This window comes from Pteropus vampyrus, unplaced genomic scaffold, assembly GCF_000151845.1.
Source record: "Pteropus vampyrus isolate Shadow unplaced genomic scaffold, Pvam_2.0 Scaffold373, whole genome shotgun sequence".
NCBI classification, from domain to species: domain Eukaryota; kingdom Metazoa; phylum Chordata; class Mammalia; order Chiroptera; family Pteropodidae; genus Pteropus; species Pteropus vampyrus.
This window is the reverse complement of record NW_011889154.1, coordinates 467,879-485,178: the sequence shown is the minus strand read 5'-3', so window position 1 is coordinate 485,178 and position 17,300 is coordinate 467,879. Positions and strand designations below refer to the sequence as shown.

General features: G+C 39.4%; 1 protein-coding gene and 1 pseudogene across 20 annotated transcripts in view; one reads left to right on the top strand and one right to left on the bottom strand.

Annotated features, from left to right (window-relative positions):
- Positions 1-17,300, top strand: part of DLGAP1 (DLG associated protein 1) — an 822,162-nt gene that overhangs the window by 574,016 nt on the left and 230,846 nt on the right. The gene's annotated exons all lie outside the window — the stretch shown is intronic.
- LOC105305245 lies at positions 3,627-5,201 on the bottom strand (annotated as a pseudogene).

Sequence of the window (17,300 nt, the reverse complement as noted above, 5' to 3'; positions counted from 1 at the left end):
GGTCGCCCGGAGCTGTCTGGATTAGGGCTTTTGTTTTTCCTGGGAGGAGGGTGCCTGGAGTTGTGGTACTTGTAATATAGGTGATGTTATAAGGGTATTATGATTAGACAAAGCTAAGCAAAGAACAAGGGAAAGACGCTGGAGCCTTATCCTGCAAGGGAGAGGATGTCCCAAGGCCATCCATCTTGCCTCCCAGGTTTGGGAGAAAGGGGAGGGCAAGGCCTTCTATTCCATCTCTGGCCTTAGCTTGTTTCTCATAGAGTCAAAACAGGGAGAAGGCTGAGTAAAGGACAAGGGAGAAATTCCAGAGCCTCAGGGAGAAGCCTGAGTAAAGGACTAAGAAAAAATTTCAAAGCCGCAATCTGGAGGGGAGAAGGAACATCCCTCGGCTAACTATCCTGCCTCCATATTGACAAATAACATAATTTGAGAAGAGATAGGGCATTCTTCTTCACCTTTAATTCTAAAGATTTAACATGAGTCAGCTCTACTTCAGGAATCCAAAACTGTAGCCTCTTGCTGAAGTCTCTTTTTTCGGTGATCTTTGTATGAGTTTATTTCTCCCTTTTTTCTCTCTAGACACACTGTGTCCTCTGCTGGTTCCTCCATTCCACATGCCCCTCCTAACCCACCTATGGTTCTTCATGTTCCTTCCCTTCTCCCAAAAAAGGAGGGGTTGGTGGATACAAAAATGGGAGCATGGGGATGTTTTTTCCTGAGGATGTGAACCATATTTAAGAACATGGTAATGTATGTCAGCCCATCTTTCTCCTAAGTGTATGAAATGTTTCTGTTTTGCTTTGTTCTCACTTTCCCCAAATGTTTTGTCATGCCTCTCTACCTATCCCTCAGTATAATTGTAACATATAACAACAAATGCTCCTTACAATAGGAGGGCAAACAAAATAACACAACCTGAAGGTGCAAAATTGTAAACCTATGTCCTCAAGAGATATAGACTCAGGATATTTTCTCATCCTTCTCCGATCATAATACTTTCTTCTATTGTCCTCTATCCTCCCATATTTCCTTGCTACTTTCCAAAATAAGAAATAAAAAAAGTTTAAAACAGAGAAACTCATTCACTTGCTCATAGACAAATTATCTGAATACCTTTCAAACCCCTGCTAGAAATAAACCTGGTTAAAATACAAAACAATCAAAAACTGATATAAGAAACTGCCTATTATATTCAGCCCCTGAGCGCCATGCCCAGTTTAAAAAAAAAAAAAAATCGGTCCCTCTTTAGAGTATGAATACTCTCCTGCAAATGAGTCGAGCATGTGTGAGTAATGTAATCTGTACCATATCCTGGTCACTTACTATGTAAAAGCGTGCTTAGGAAGGAAACCTGTATAGATTAAACTGTACCTACAACGATCATGACCTCAAAGAGGAAATAGCTACCTGTGTGCCTTTGAGAGAGGTGAGAGAAAAATGAAAGAAAATTCAGATATTTTTAGAGAGAAGTAATGAGACTTTAAAAATTTAAAACATGGGCAAGAGATTTAAATGTGAATGAGATTCTGAGTGCCTGAGTGAGTGCTAACGGTTTCACATTCCTTTTTTTTTTTTTTTAAATCACCACAACTCTATAGATGAGATTGCCCCAACTTTAAAAATCTATTTCTCAGGGGAAATTAAATAACTTGTCCAAGGTTATATGTCAACTAAATGTCAGAGCTACAATTCAAGCCCAGGTGCTGAAAGCAGAAAGGATAAAAAGCTGAGTGGAATGATAACTAAACAAAACTGCAGAGATGAGCTGTGTAAAAGGGAGCTAAAAATGGAGGAGAAGAGAAAGATAAACTGGGAATGGATAACTGAGAAGCGGATTCTCAGAATGCAGTTGATTTGAGGGAGATGTCAGAGGCTGCAGTGAGGTAAATTCTGATCCGGAAATGCAATCAGGCAGATATGCAGCTAAAACAGGAAAGACCTTGAGAATGTTTTGGCCCAGTGTTGGCCTGGAGTGAAGGAAGGAAGGACCAGAGGACCAAAGGATCAGAGATAAAGGAGGTGTTGGCTGATGGAAGTCACAGGGAGAGATGATGGCCTCTTAGAGCCTGGGCTCAGCTTGGTCAGGACTGCTGAAATAACCTGTATCTGTTCCATGCCTATGCAGTGTATAACCTGAGTCTTTTTCATATGACCTGACTATGTCTGTCTGTGTAAACAAGCCCCCCAAAACAATGGAGAAACCCTAGAAGAGGGTTCTGGAAACTAAGATTCCTCACTCTCTTTAGGTAGTCCTGATTGAAAATGCTACCCATTCCTACCAGGAAGACTTCTGTTTGCAAAGAGCCTTAAAATTCCTTTTCTCTGCCTATCTGCTAGCTACCATTTCTCCCATTTAATATCCATGTTCCTTTAAAGTAAACACAACCAGGTAAATGAGAACACCCTGATTACAATCAGAAATTGTATTCATGTAATCACTCACTTATTTATTCATGTAACAAACATTCAGTACTTTTAATATTGAGGTACTGTGTGAGACATTTATACTTTGGTTTCAATAAATTTGTTAAATGTTTTACTAAAATATGGAAAACCATATACATAAATATATGTATACACACCTATATATGTATAATATGAATATGATATATACACACATGCATAAATACATATTTTTATATACATATATATATTTTAGAATACAGCATGTCCTTGAATAATGTCATTTCACTCAATCGTCATTTCATTATATCATTGAAGAGGTGCTGTAGAAAATTAACTCTTGTTTATATCAATTAGCCTATGGTAAAATTAGTTTTGTTATGGGTTCTTTTGCTTAAAATTGCAGAACCTATTGACAACATCAAGGACTTACTATATGTAGCTATCCTCTAGAATCTAAAAATGGCAAAAGCAGGCACTATAGAAAGGAAAAAAACTTAAAATTCAGAGGCTGGTGATATTAAAGTTGATCATTTTGTCCAGAATATTTTCTGTTCAGAAAAATCCACTTGGCATGAGAGCTTTTTTTCCTTTTTTTTTTTCTTAATTTCAGGTTACTATTTTGTCAGCATAGTTCAAATTATTAGCTTTGCTTTTATTTTATATCAGTAGAGGAATCCACCTCATGCACTTCATATGGCAGCGCACTATGCAGGAATGAGAAAAGCTACTTTAGAAGAAAGCCTAGGCAGACACATTAGGAGCTGCCTCTAACACTTTTTGGAAGCAGACTGGGTGTACGTCCTAAATAAATCTACCTTTACAGAGGATGCATATAGAATAGCAAAACCATCAACATTCCTATATATAAAACAGGAGGAAATGAGATCAAAACAGTAGCCCAAGGAATTTAGGTTAGCTGCAAGGAAGAACTTCTAACTATACAGTTATTAATTACTGAATCAATTAATTTGTGAATTTTGAGAGAAACTTTTGCAAGCATCTTTATTTTTTCTTAAGACAGTGAATACTTTATTCAAACCCATCAGAGAAATGGACAGGCTGGGTCTGTAACAAAGCATTGTGTTTTAAAGCATAGGCCGGTAATTGTATATGAGAGTATACCCTGCTACATACAGATTAACTGATTAAATCACAACTTTTCAATGTTTAAAATAGAATAAGCTTCTCTATAAAAGCAGCACCTTCGTGACATTTTAACTTTAGTATTCCTCCCCTTCTTCCTCATCCTCTCCTTTAACAGAATCCACACTGACTTCCTCATATTCCTTCTCAAGGATTGCCATGTCTTCACGGGCCTCAGAAAACTCTCCTTCCTTCATGCCCTCACCCACATCCCAGTGAACAAGTCACACTTGACATACATCGGCTCAAACTTGTGGTCCAGACGAGCCCAGGCCTCAGCAGTATTGCTAAGCACACACATAGCTCACTGTACTTTGGCTGGGTCTCCACCAGGCATGACAGTGGGAGACTGTTAATTGATGTCAACTTTGAAGCCAGTGGGGCACCAGTCCACAAACTAGTTGCTGCACTTGGTCTTAATGGTGGCGATGGCAGCAATGACATCATTGGGAACCACGTCCCCACGGTACTACAGGCAGCAAGCCATGTACTTACCATGGTGAGGATCACGTTGTACCATCTGGTTGGCTGGCTCAAAGCACACATTGGCGATCTGCTACAGCAAGCTGTTCATGGTAGGCTTTCTCATCAAAGATGACAGGGGCATAAGTGGCCAGAGGGAAGTGGATGCAGAAATAGGGTACTAGGTTGGTCGGGAATTGTGTCAGATAAACATTCAGGGCTTCATCAAATGTCAGGGAAGCAGTGATGGAGGATATAATTTGACCTATCAATCTATTCAGGTTAGTATAAGTTGGAAGTTCAATATCAAGATTTCTATAACAGATGTTATAGATAGCTTCATTGTCAACCATGATAGCACAATCAGAGTGCTCCAGGGTAATGTGAGCAGTGAGGACGGAGTTGTAGGGCTCAACTACAGTTTTGGAATCCTGGGAGACTGGGTAAATGGAGAACTCCAGCTTAGACTTCTTGCCATAATCAACAAAGAGACATTCCATCAGTAGGGAGGTGAATCCGGAACCAGTTCCCCCACCAAAGCTATGGAAAACCAAGAAGCCCTGAAGACCTATGCACTGGTTAGCCAGCTTCTAAATTTGATCTAAGACAAGGTCAAAGATCTCCTTGCAAAGGCATAATGGCCGCGAGCATAGTTACTGGCAACGTCTTCCTTGCCTGTGATGAGCTGCTCGGGGTGGAAGAGCTGGTGGTAGGTGCCAGTGCGAACTTCGTTAATGACCATGGGTTCCAGGTCTATGAACATTGTCCTAGGCACATGCTTGCCAGCACCTGTCTCACTGAAGAAGGTGTTGAAGTCATCTCACTGCTCCCAACGGTCTTGTCACTTGGCATCTGGCCATCAGGCTGGATGCTGTATTCTAGGCAGTAGAGCTCCCAGCAGGCATAGCTGATCTGAACAGCAGCCTGGCCAACGTGGATGGAGTTGCACTCACGCATGGTTGCTGCTTTAAGGCTGCCAAACAGATTGCTGAGAGGAAGAGCAGAGGTTGTTGCTTCTTACAGTGTGACTCTTAGGTGGTCAATGTAAGAAAACTTGCTCCAGGCATCTTTTAAAACAATCTGAACTATATTTCTCTGAGAGCGTTGTTAATTCTGCTGGAAAACTTGTGTGGAAAAGACAAAATATCTGTATGAGATTTTTCCAGCTCATGGAGTCTAAGACTTCAACATAAGACTGGTACTGTATTCTTATCACGTACAATGACCCAAATAATTCACTACTCCTGAAGTACATCACTTCTCTTCCTGACTCCTCATTTCTGTCATCTGAAATACCAGTTTCCTAAATTCAGTCTTGAACCCTGCAGTTCACCTCTTACTTCTTCAAGCTTTAGGGCTTACTCTTTCTTACTTGAATGATTGCAATGGACCAATTTGTTTTGCTGCCACAAGCCTCTTTCAGCAACAATTCCTTCTATAAACTTTTTACCAGGTTACTGAGAAATCATCTCTAAATCCATTTTGTCTACGCACATAGTCCCCAACAGCATTTAGAGTTTCACAATAAGACTCCATTATTCTTTGTGAACTCCTTTTTTTGCTGTTCACTTACAAGGATTCTGTGCTTTGATCAAATAGAACTACTCATTGTTCTTAGGACGTATTTTGCTCGCTTCAGCACTGTGCTAATCAGGATAGGCTAGATTATGCAGAAAGTGAAAAAAAAAAAAACAAATCAGAGAGGCTACTAACCAGAAAAACTTATTTCTTGCTCATGCTACATGTTCATCTTGGGTCAGTAGGAAACAAAGCACCAGGGTGTGGATGCACCACATCAACAAAGGCTCCCCAAATTACCAAGAGCACAGGGTCTTTATGCTTCCACTTGCAAGTGGTCCAGGTCACCTGCATCCCCATTTTATGGGCAAAAGCTAGTGGCATGGCAACATCTATAAAGAGGGCAGAGAAGGCGATCTCACCATTTGCTCAGAACAAGAACACACAAAACACTATTTGTTAAGCAGCAATAATGACTACCAAATTCTAACTTCTGAACAACAAATATTTGGCTCACTCGCTCTCCCACAAGCAAAATATATTTATGCCCCACCATCATCATCAAAGGGAGAAAACCCAAATACCCTGTTCTGGTCCTATCTTAACCGTATCAACATCAGAGTTTGTGGTCTGTGGATGATGTGTGATAGTCTCTACAGCAGGGAATGATACACGGTAATACCTACATCTGGTCCAGATGTGGCTCCTCTGCATCTGAAGACCTACAACTCAAAAAGACAAACTATCTTCCTCCCACACCCAATATATAATGGCAAGACAAAGACAAAACATCTACAATGAACACTCTTACTCAAAAAGAAGATGAGCGATAACAGTAGTCAATGGTCGACAGCAATTCTGCAATCCTACTGGGAAAAATGTTCAGGCTCATTACCTGGGAGAGGACTGTTTGTTGATTAGGCTGCAATTCTCCTCCCTGGGAACAACTTCCTTGTTCATTGTTCTCCATGTGTCCCAGTTCCCTGCTCCACAAGAACCTTCCATTTCTTTTATCTTCCTTGACCATATCCAAAGCACACATCAGGGAAAGTGTGCTCATTGGAGCCCAAGAGACATTTTAGGACTGTTCTTATTACCATGTCTTATAATTTAGGCTTGTGGATCTTTTGGCAGCATAGCTTTCTATTTGTTTGCTTTCCCACCCCCATGCCTCTCTGTTTCTCAGATACTCTCAGCTTATCAACTTATTAGCTGCTCTTTCTTCCAAATCATTTTGTCTAATCAAAAGGATTTACTTACCTGTATCTTCATTCCCATTGTGAAACTCTTGAATGCTGTTGAGGACTTTATGCATAGACAAAATGGATTCAAAGATTATTTCTCAGGTTTGACAATGGGGTGAGGTGGCCATATCCTTGATTTAAATATTGCCACAAGGGGTAGATTCTATCATGTGCTCATCATTCAAAGGCTTTCTCAGTTTACCTTTTACAAATTGAGTTGCAATCAGTTGCTTTTTCCAGTCTTGCACTTTTTTATTCCCTTTCACTTCTACTTGCAATCTAACCAATTCTTTTATGAGTTTATTTCAAATTGTGAATGAAACAACTTGTTGAAGGGTACCCATAGACACCAATACATGCTATTAACATTGTGTTTTACAACTACTTCTGCTAGAGTTATGAGTTCATTAGTTACATTATCTACCTTCCAAGTTATTATAAACAAAAGTGATTCACCTCTGCCTCTGATAACAATTACCTTGCTGCCTGCTACCAAATCCTGAAACCATAGCCACATATTTTAGGGTATTTTATTGTTGTTGTTACATGAGTACCACATTTCTGGTACCAATTTATGTACTAGCTAGGACAGGCTAGGTTACACTGTGAATAAACAAGCTCAAAATCTCAAAAGTTTGTTTTTTGTTCACAGTATGTGTCCATCATGAACTGGCAGGAGGCTCTGCTCATTGTAATTACTCCAATACCCAGAAGAGAGGGAGTAGGTGCTGCTATAGTTACTGAATCCTAGAAAACGAATGTAGTGGATTGGGCACTATTTCCTGGAAGTGATACACTTCACTTTTGTTCAAATTTTATTGCTAAAGCTAACTACATGACCACAAATTTGAGAGGCAAAAAAGTGCAATACCATCATATGCCCAGAAAATGGAGCACTGGCTGTATTTGGTGAACAGCAGTAACAATACCTCAAGACCCTTGTTTATGCTGTCCCTATCCTATACCCCTGGGGTGAATCTCCTATTCATTTATTCATTCAAAAAAGACACTGTAGCATGTTGCTCAAGAGTGCAGGCTCTGGGGCAAGATTAGCTGGGTTCAAAATCATAGCTCTGTCACTTCTAGATGTGTTACTGTGGGAAAATCATTTAACTATTCAGTGCCTCAATTTCTTCATCAGTTATATAGGGATAATGATATTTCCCACCTCAAGAGCAATTGTGAAGATTTAATAAAATAATGTGTGTGAAACACCTAGAACAGTGCCTAGCATGTGTTAAGTGCTCCATAAATGGAGCTATTACCATCAAAAAAATATTTGGCCATCTACTATGTACTATGTGCTAAGCATTGGGATATATTAGTAGTCAGCATTCCTAGCGGAATAGAACTACAATCTAACGGGGGAGAAGAGTAGTAAAAAAGTATTCTTTTTAATCTTACTCTCAAACTTCTCTCTGTTAGCCGTTATTCCTTCCTCCTAAGAACTCCTGAAGCACTGTGTTGAAACCTTTCTCAAGGCAGGTATAGCCTTCTCACAGACTTTTCTATTTTTTCTGTCCCCCATGTAGACGGGGATTCAAACATTACCTAAAGTAATGTTTGCGAAGCACTTGGCACAGCCCTGAGGAGATACTGAATGAACGCTAACACCATTACACAGTCCTTGTATGCCTAAGGTACCTTTAATAGGAGCTTCTTAGAGTAGCTTTAATCTGTAATTGTTGAGATGAACTGTCATCATACATCTGCCCGACACCCTTTGTCTATGTCTGTACTTGCTCAGACTCTTTACCCTCTCTTTGCTTCTGAAACTGTGGTTCTCTGAATGGCTCCCTGTTCATTTTCAACCTTACTTAGCATTGCCAGCCCACCAGCCCACCTGGAGACTCAGAGCTCAGTCTGTCAGGTACACATTAGCATGTGTACCTATGCAGCCTATCTATGCAGCCATCCCTAGTATTGTCGTACACTCTGAAAATTAGCATATTTCCCTCAGTTCATCTGGGGAGTCTCTGTTTCCTCTAGTCCTGTTAGGTGAAGAGGAGTGGTTATAAGAAACCAGCATTAACTACTCTTGTTAGAATTGGAGAAGCATCCTCCTTGATGATCACATTAACCACTTATCACTCCTTCAAATTTATTTGTGAACTCAAATAAACCAATGAGGAGTAAATATGTTTGATCCTGATAACTAGTATCCTGATAACTAGTAATATTTTAATTTTCTTCCAAGCCTATTTTTCAAGATAAATAATTATAAGTAACAGTTTATCGAGTGTTTTCAGTATATCTCATTTGATCCACCCAATCGTCTCAGAGCAATTTAGAATTGAAATCAACCAACATTTTACAGATAAACCAAGGATTTTGCATGGTTTTGAATGTCAGGTAGAGCCAAGCTTGGGACTGGGCTTAAGCTCAAGCTTTCTGCTTTCCACTCCAACTTTCTTCCTCCCACTGCCTCATGGAACTCTGGGGACTTTTCCCTGAACAAGACTGTCTTTACCATCTGGACATCATTTCTGACTTACAGCTCAGGAACTTCTTTTAGTCTTTGGGCCACTTCTCTTTTGCAGAAAAAGCAGAGCTGAGAGCTCTAGGCATAGATCCAAGTTACCAACTGCATATGAAATTGCCATCACCTCGGTAGCATCATCCCTATGCCAGATTTCAAGAGAGGAGGACACTCTGCTGTGGGTACAGGCACCTGAGAAAATTGGGCTAACCTAAGAGCTCATGTCTGGAGAGCCTGAAATTAACCATTAACCCAGAACCATTTTCTCTTGTTGTTTCCTTTGTTCCCTTCCTCTCAGTGAAGAAAGGTTGTGTTGGAGTTTTAGAGTAAGAGAAACTGGGAGTTAAAATAGCTGGCCATGTTCATCGAGCCTAAAACTGTGCTGTTCTTCATTGAAAGGAACCACACAACAGGGTTGGCTGGTCTAATCAGCCCAAAAGAGCCACTGGTGTGCATCTCTTCCCAACTCTACACTTGGTTTTGTCACCCTAAGAGCTTAATATTAGCCATGACGGAAAAGTCTACACCAAGGAAATCAACAAACCCTGCAAATCAGTGATTTGTCCTCCCAAAGAGCCAGTTTTTAAACATTTATCTGTATGCCAGTGAGCATTATCTTCATGTAGCCTTTTTCTGGATATAAGATGGAAGAAAAATCTTAGAAGCAAAATTAGAAGGAAGCTTAGAGATTTATTCGAACCCTACGATATTACAAATGGGAAAGTGGAGGCCTAGAGAAGAGCAATGACTTGCTTAAACTATTCAGCAAGTTTTAGGTCTTCTCACTCTCAACCAATTCTTTCCAGAGAAATCAAAGTTTTCATGCTGCTACATTCCCTGAGGGAGACAAGAGAAATATAAGTCTCTGCCTCTACTGCATATGTGATTAAGTGCCACTGAGAGTGTTGAAAACAATTTTGTGCAATTATTTTTAAGTTTTAGAATAATATGATGTATGTTACTTCAGATTAAAAGCGCTGTAACTGTTTAGAAAATACAAAAGTTATTATGAAGTAGAAATAGCAAAGAATAGTTTTACGAAAGAGATAGGATACAACCTGGAATTTGAATAATTAGTCAGAGGCAAAAGATGAGAGAGGAGGAATGTGTCTGGATATGAAGAAACCAAGCTGACTGATGCATGAGAAGGAGTTTTTAAAAATAGGAAATATCCTTGGAAAGGTAGTGAAGACTTTTATAAGCAAGAGCCTTAAGTATCCAGATAATTAAATTTGTTTCACCAATTAATGATAGGGCATCTTTGGTGAAAAAGAAGAGGAATAAAGTGATGTAATGTTTTAGAAAAATGGCCTGCCTGGTGTGGAGTGAAAAAGTCAATTTTAGGAAAGCTTTTCTCCCATTTAGACAGAAGTATGTTCTGTATTATTTACATGGAAATCTATGGCTGGATGGATTTTTTTTGACATCTCAGTAGTCTTTCTCTCTGTTGGGAGGCTTCCTTGGTGTTTTTGCTGTGTTTCTTGTGCTTATTTCCCTCTTTTTTGTTTGTTTGTTTGTTTTTGTTTCTCTTTTATTTGTCTTCTTTTGTTAGAGTTATCTAATTTTAGCCAAAAAAAAACTGAAAGAATAATGATGACTAATACCTAGAAGCATTCCTGATATGCTAGTACATATAATAAGTCTAATGGCACCTATAAGACAGTAATTATTATTATCCTGAATTATACAATGATAAAATTAGGATACAGGAAATTGACTTGCCAAAGATCACAAAGCTGGAAGTGCCACAGCAAGGATTTGAATCCAGAACCCATACCATTAACCACTATGCTCTACTGCCTCTGGATGTGATAGAGACAAATTGGAGGAGAGTTTGAAATCAAGTAAATGACTCGAGAGAAAGTTACAGTGTCCAGGCATGAAATAGTAGAAGCATAGACTAGGATGATACCAGAGGAAGCTGGTACGCAGTTACACAGATAACAATACCAACAATCAAAATTCTACCACAAATAGGTCATACCCTTTGTCATTGTTATTTTCTCTTGTTCGTTGTGGTGATATTCTACACCACAATGAACACCAGACCAACACATATCTCTTTTCCATTCAGGCATAATGGAAAGATTTCCTTTTTTATTATTATAAAAATAATACTCAAATTTCAACGGCACTAAAGAGCATTTTAATAATATGTAAAAGTCTTCCTATTCTCTCTAATCTCTTTTCCTCTTCCTTGGAGGTAAGAATTTTAACCATTTCTTGTGTGTCCTTTCAAAAACGTTTTATGCATATATTATATGCATGATATATATTCATATATCTTTACTTTCTTTACACATTCTGTTCTATAATTTGCTCTTTTCACTTAAAATTATATCTTTAAACATTGTTTTATATAAGTGCACATAGATTAACTTTTTAAAAATTATTTTCAACAATTTAGAAGTATTCCATTGTGTGCATGTACAAATTTGTGTAACCATTTCCCTCTTCGAATGGGGGATATTCTTCATGCAAAGCAATAGAAGGCAAAAAGGCTTAGTTATAAGAAACAGAGTTATTTACAACATATCAAAATTGTCATTGGATTATAAATCTTGGACAATAGTACAAGAATGAGCTAAGAATTTTAAAATAATTCAATAAACATAAAGGCTTAGGACTTCAAAGCACTCAATCATTCGAAGAGAATGAAAATGAAGCAAAAAGCATGATACAAAGTACCAGTCATGAAAATCAAAAGGTATAATCATAAAGCCTGTCATTTCAATTCCTTGTAAGCAGGACTGGGTTTTAAAACTCTGCCACTCGGAGGTTGAATACAAACAATCTATCATTGGGAAAACGATCCAGGGACCATTGTAAAAATAAGTGGATTTTTTGTTGGTTTTTTGGTTTTTTTTAATTTGTAGTCATAATGATACTAGATCACAACTAGAAATTTCCACCTTATTTTCCTTTTTGAATATTTTGAAATTGACTGAACTGTTTAGAAGGAGGGTTAAGATCTTCTTTTTTATTCCTCTTTCACTGGCTGTCTTGAAAAAAAAAATTAGCTTAGGCAGAAGAAATTCCTAGTATTATGGAGAGAGAGAAATGACCCTTGGAGGGGAAGGGGGAATTGTAGGTTTGTTTTATTTTGTTTTGTTTTCCTCAAATAAGGTAAATTCATTAAAAGCCTGTAGTAATCAACCCCCTGGACCTTCCCTGAATTTATTTGAGTAGTTGCCCATAGCAACCACCCACACTTCTAAGTAGCTGAGCTGAGAGCTGTGGAAAACAGCTTGGTGAGCTCCTGTATGACTTCCTGTGCCCTGGACATAAGTACATGAAATCTAAATGATAGTTTAAGTATATTATTGGTTTTGCATTCCTTTATTAAAAAAAAAATACCTCTACTTTTTAAATAACGTGATAAATACTGAAAATATAACAGTTGTCATTCGAATCTGCTGGCTGTCCTTGATACTATGACAGATGGAATAATTTCAGACACTGGAGGAACGCTGTGAAGAAACCCTAAGAGAAAGGACAGCCCACTAGGCCACCTTTCCCTCTTCTTCCCGCTCCCATCATCACAATACCCACTTCTCCAAGGACCACCAGTGATAATTTGATCATAGTCTTACTGATGCAGAGGCAGCCCAAAATACCAGGAACAATCAGACCTGAGTTCTGATCTGCAGTTTACCATTTTGCAACCTTAGACAAGTTACTTAACTTCTCTGAACATGGTTTTTTTTTTTTTCATTTTTAAATTGCTCTAATTATCTATAATTAAATAAGTATTGTAAGAATTAAATGAGCCAACAAAAGTTTGCAGTAATCTGGAATGTTTTATTCAGTAAGCATGTATTCAGTGTTTCCAATATGCAAGATACAAGTTTTACTTTAAAATAAACAAAGAAACAAACAAACAAACCTAGAGGATAAAAGGCAACTGGAAACCTCTAGACACAGATTTTTTTATGAGAAAGAGTACTCAACCACTCATAATGTGTCAATTAGGGAGACCCCAGCCAGAACCTGAAAAATTCTCATTCACAGAACTGGAATCCTATTCTCTTCCCCAAGTCAGCCCCCCAGGACTGGCCCTGGACTATCTTTTTCTTCTATTATGTAGCTGCCCTTGGCCTTTGATCTCGGTAGACTCATCCCTGGTCTCTGTCCCCAAAAGGAAGATACTTCCCTGGCTGAGCTGAAAGGCTCTTTTGCTATAGCAGAGCCATCTGCTTCTACCAAGCCCTCCCCATTTGAACTCACATGGCTGAGGACCTGTGTGGCTTCCCTACAAGTCCTAGCTCTGCTCTTTATCCATTCCTCAGTGATTCATCTTCTCCATCAGGAGACTTCACTGGCAAGTTACTGAGTTCAGTCTGTGATTTGGTGAAGCTAAGTATTGTACTTATTGTTCTAAATGAGTACCTATGCCTGTATTTCTAAGAAATCAATGATTGGGGAGCACGGGTTACAGTGAACCAGATCCTTTTGCTCAAGATGTACTGATTCCTTGACTCACTTGACCAGTTTGGTGAAGCAGACCCCTCTAATAGTGTACAGGATGACCTACAAGTAAAAAATTCTAAGAATATCCTGTTTCAATGCTCACTACCCTTTAATGGTAGAAAGATTTCTTTCTTCTCCTATTGTTCATATTCTTCATCCTTTGATTTATATTTAGCATTTATTTTCTGTCTCTGAGTACAATAGCTCATGAAATGGTGGTGAGAGTTCTGGTCAAGATAGCAGAGTATGTTAACACCATGCTCAGCTCCTTCCAAGACCACATCAAAATTACAGCTAAATTATAGCACAATCAACTTTGAGAACTATCTGAAGACTAGCTGAACAAAAGTTCTATCACTAAAAATATGAAGAAGGAGCCACATTGAGACTGGAAGAAGGGACAGAGACATGAAATAGGCTGGCCCCACACCCATGTGTGGCAGTTGAGTATTGGGGGGTATATATCAGCTGTAGAGGTGCTCCCTGAGGAGTGAGGGTTCCCAGCCACACACTGGGCTTCCCAGCCTAGAGCACCAGTGCCAGGAAGGGGATTCCCCACAACAGCTGGCTGTGACAATCAGCAAGGATTCTGTTCTTCTGGGTGAGATGGAAACCCAGGCATTTTCTTAAAATCCTTTTGCATAGACTTGCTCATTCACAGGCACTCATCCTGAACTCCAGTGGATGTACAGAGCCTCAGGGGTCGCCAGGGACATACAGGAAGAAACCGAGTTATGTGGCTTCAGGGCAAAGGCTGGAGGGACAGCCACCATTGTCCATGTGTTGAGCCCTCCTCCCACACAGCTGGTGGGTGTATGCCATCTTTCCTATGTTAAGCCATCCCCCCACACAGCCAAATCTGAATCTGCATTAGCTTGGTGAACACCACTCGCCTCACCCCAATGACTCCCTGAGACCCTATCCCACCCAACTAGCACATCGCCAGAGGCTCTTTCAGAGGTGGGTGGCTAGTCTTGGCATGCACTGCAATCTTAAAAACTCTCAAAGGTCCGCAGGCCCCAGGTAAGCAGCAGCTGGCCTCAGTGTACTGTGTCCCTCTTAGTGAGTGGTCCCAGGCTCAGTACTGGTGCCAAATCTGAATCTGCATTAACCAGGTGAACACCACTCAACCCGCCCTGGTGACTCCCCGAGACCCCGCCTTACCCAATGTATATCCCACCTGAGGGTGTTTTAGCACCTGAGGCTTACAAACAGCTGGCAGGTGGTGGCAGGCTTCAGGGTCCCCTGTGTCTTTGGCTAAGTGAATCTAGGCCCAGATTGGTAGCAGCTGGCCTTAGTTTGCAGGGTAGCCTCTCCCACATGCCTCCAGACCCAGCATGGTCAGCTACCAACCATGGCTTGCTTGGTAACTTCTACCAGGTAGCCCCTGACTGGTCACAGGCAGCAGCTGACCTTGGCTTACACAGGAGCCCCTCCCAAGAGGCCCCAGAATCAACATGCCCTGTGGCCAGCTTCGGACCACAACAAAGCACTATCCCATTAGCTCCACAAGTGACATATTCAAAGGGTGATCTCAGTGGGCACCAGAGCCTTCTGCGGGTGAATTACACTCCACAGGGTTCTCCCCCACACAGCAGCTCATACACTGTGGTTGTAGCCAATCCTCACAACCAGTCAGCCTAAGAGTCAGTCCTACCTGCTGATGTGCCAACAGCAATCAAGGCTCAACTACAACCGGAGGGCACACACAGCCCACACAAGGGACACTTCTGGAAGACCTGGCTCAGTTGATCAGGGAGACTGTACCAATGAAACCCATGGGATACCTACTACATAAGACCACCCTGTCAAGACTGGGAGATGTAACAGACCTACCTATAACATAAAAACAAAAACAGAGAGGCAGCCAAAATGAGGAAACAAAAAAACATGTCCCAAATGGAAGACCAGGAGATTCAAGAAAAAAAAAATAAACAAAATGGAGGCAAGCAATCTACCAGATACAGAGTTCAAAACACTTGTTATAAGGATGCTCAAGGGACTTTAACAAACAGATAGTAAGCATAAAAAAAAAGACATAGAAATCATTTTTTAAAACCATCAGTAGTGAAAAATATAATAACTGAAAAATGAAGAATACTCCTGGAAGGAATCAACAGTAGATTAGATGGAGCAGAGGATTAAATCAGCAATTTAGAAGATAAGGTAATTAAAAACACCTAACTGGAACAGCAAAAAGAAAAAAGAATCAAAAAAATAAAGCTAGTTTAAGGGACCTCTGGGACAACATCAAGCATAACAACATTTGCATCATACAGGTACCAGAAGGAAAAGAGATCAAGTCATTGAGAATCTATTTGAAGAAATAGTGACTGAAAACTTCCCTAACCTGGCAAAGGAAATAGACATACAAGCTCAGGAAGTCCAGAGAGTCCCAAACAAGATGAACTCAACGAGGCCCACATGAAGACATATCATAATTAAAATGCCAAAGGTTAAAGACAAAGAGAGAATCTTAAAAGCAGCAAAAGAATGGCAGTTAGTTACCTACAAGGGAGTTCCCATAAGACTGTCAGCTGATTTCTCAACAGAAACTTTGTAAGCCAGAAGGGATTGGCACCAAATAGTCAAAGTGATGAAAAGCAAATATCTACAACCAAGACTCTGCTTAGCAAGTCTATCATTTAAAATTAAAGGACAGATAAAGAGCTTCCCGGATAAGAAAAAGCTAAAGGAGTTCGTCACCACCAAATCAATATTAAAGAAATGTTAAAGGAACTTCTTTAAGAAGAAGGAAAAAAGAACAAAATTATAAATAATAAAATGAGAATAACTACATAAATATGAATAATCAATTTAAATGTAAATGGATTGAATGCTCCAATCAAAAGACATAGGGTAGCTAAATGGATAAGAAAAAAGACCCATATATATGCTGTCTACAAGAGACTCACTTCAGATTGAAAGGCACACAGACTGCAAGTAAAATGATGGATAAAGATATTTCATGCAAATGGAAATTTTAAAAGAGCTGTGATAGCAACATTTATATCAGAGAAAACAGGCTTTAAACCAGAGGCTATAATAAGAAACAAAAAAGGGCATTACATAATGATAAAGAGATCAATCCAACAAGAGAATATAACCTTAGTAAACATTTATGCACCCAACATAGGAGCACCTAAATGTGTAAAGAAAATATTGACGAACATAAAGGGAGAAATTGACTGTAATACAGTCTCAGTAGGGGAATTTAGCACCCTAATGACATCAGTAGATTGATCTTCCAGACAGAAAATCAACAAGGAAGCAGTGGCCTTAAATGACATATTAGACCAGATAGATTTAATTGATATTTTTAGAGCATTATACCCCAAAGCAGCAGAATATACATTCTTCTCAAGTGCACATAGAACATTCTCCAGGCTAGACCACATGTTAAGCCACAAAACAAGTCTCAATAAATTTAAAAAGATTGAAATCATATCAAGCGTCTTTTACAACCACAGTGATATGAAATTAGAAATCAATTACAAGAAAAAACTGAAAAATACACAAACATAAATCACATACAACTAAACAATGAATGAGTTAACAATGAGATCAAGGAAGAAATC